General features: G+C 36.9%; 1 long non-coding RNA gene across 1 annotated transcript in view; it reads right to left on the bottom strand.

Annotated features, from left to right (window-relative positions):
• Positions 1-2,068, bottom strand: part of LOC106515322 (uncharacterized) — a 62,842-nt gene that overhangs the window by 832 nt on the left and 59,942 nt on the right. The window lies entirely within an intron of this gene.

The raw sequence follows: 2,068 nt of genomic DNA on the forward strand, positions 1-2,068 counted from the left end.
ATAACAATTGTTCTGCCCCTGAGCTGTTGGCTTTAAGTAACTGAGCTGTATGAAAATCAGCTGTTTTAAAGTCAGAATCGACCATAAACTAAATCTGCCATAATGCATAGTAGCTACTCACTAGAAACTCATCAGTTAGAAATTTTTTTACTTTCAATATTTTTTTTCTGTATTTATTTCAGATTTAGTCATACTATTAGTTCTTATCAGTGTTTTAAAGAGGATGTGTAAAACACTGTTTAGTCAAAGTTCATTACAACTGGCCCTTCGAGGGCCACCATAACGCTCATGAGGCCCTTGGTGAAAATGAGTTTGACACCCCTGCCTTAAGAGTTTACAATCAATTTTCTTATGTTAGCAGGCTGATAAACCTAAACTTTAGTGTATTTTAATTTAAAAAAATCATTTAACTTTACTCTGAAATTTTGTACAAGGTAAGACTTTATTTTAAAAAAAGCTGATTCTGGGAAAACTGGAAATAAAATTCCCGGTCACAACAATCATTCAGTGTTCAAGACTTTAGCTGTAATACAAAACTTTCACAATACGGATCATATCAGAGTGACTGCTCTGTGTAATAAAAGGCAACATGAATATTTAAACTACAAGGCTTCTTTTACAACACCAAATCCATAAAAGTTGGGGAATTGTGTAAAAAGTAAAATAATTCAATCATTTGAAAATCTCATAAACTAATATTTTATTCACAGTAAAACTTAGAAAACATATAAAATGTTAAAAATAAAAAAATTGAAGATTTTTATTTTATTTAGGATGGGGGCATCTAAATATGCTGGTTAAAGCTCTATCATGCAAAAAACATGCATATTTAAACAAGATTATGTTTTATGTCTTCATTAAGCCAATAAGTTACAGCTGAAGGAAATGACAAATTAGTCCACTTTTCCCTTCTCAGGCATGCCAAGAGGAGAATTATTTTATTTTATGCAACCACCAGTGTTGTAGTTGCCTTTTTATATACTCCACAATCAGCTTATTGGTTTAGCTAAGATTCACATTGGCTCACTAAGTGTTCCACCACAACTTAATGCGATGTTTTATTGTCATCGCTGAGGAGTGCCACCACTGCTGTATCATCAGCTCAATTAATGAACTGCCATGGGATGAATTCAACATAACAGTCAAGTGTCAGAGAACTGAAAAGCAAAGGACTGAGTACACAGCCCTGAGGAATCCCAGGGTCCAATACAATAGAGCGTGACAACACAAACTGTTGTCTTCCAGAGAGAAAGTCCAAAATCCAGTAATGGCATTTTTGCACTGTAAGACCCAGTTCAGTCCAGCCACAGTCAGCCTGGCCTTACTCTACTCCGGCTGGTTGTGTTGGCTTTGAGCGGATAGCCACCTCTAAGTGCGTGGGGATCATCATATTGAAAACGTGTACATCTTATTTTGTTTTATTTGCAACATAACAATGGACTACACCAAACTCAAAAGAAAAGTATCGAACATTGTAACTGGACCATCAAGCATTATGACACTGAAGACGAGAGGGCAGGACGACAGAGGATGGTTAAGCTAATGGTAGCTAATGTTAGCTTGTTGTTTGGTAGCTTGCTACAGTTGTGTAGTTGGAACTTGTGAAAAATCATTACAGTCACTTCAAATAATTCAAGTTAAGCTTAACTGTGTGACATGAGCCCTACAGCCAATGAATCGATCAATGGGCAACAGTAGCTGATGTAAAATTGAGCCAAGGAGGAGAGGCCGAACAGAACCACAGGTCTCAAGGGACCAGTAATCTGGCTGAAACTGGGCCATGAGGGCAAATGCACACGCCCAACCCAGGTTTGAACCCAGGCCAGGCCGCCCCAAACCGTGCATTTAAGTGCAAAAAGGCCATTGGAGAGTGAGGTTTTCCATCTGAACATGAATTGGATCAGAAAGAATAGAGGTTTTTCTGTTGTGAGGATGTCATCATAGAATTTAATCCAATAATAGTCAAAACGAAAACAGAGATAGTACTACAGTCTTAAAGTATTTGTAATGTGCACACATGAAAAGAACACAAGAACACGATAGTTTTACTTTTTACTCTTTATTATAT

This window comes from Austrofundulus limnaeus, unplaced genomic scaffold (assembly GCF_001266775.1).
Source record: "Austrofundulus limnaeus strain Quisiro unplaced genomic scaffold, Austrofundulus_limnaeus-1.0 Scaffold28, whole genome shotgun sequence".
In the NCBI taxonomy this organism is placed as follows: domain Eukaryota; kingdom Metazoa; phylum Chordata; class Actinopteri; order Cyprinodontiformes; family Rivulidae; genus Austrofundulus; species Austrofundulus limnaeus.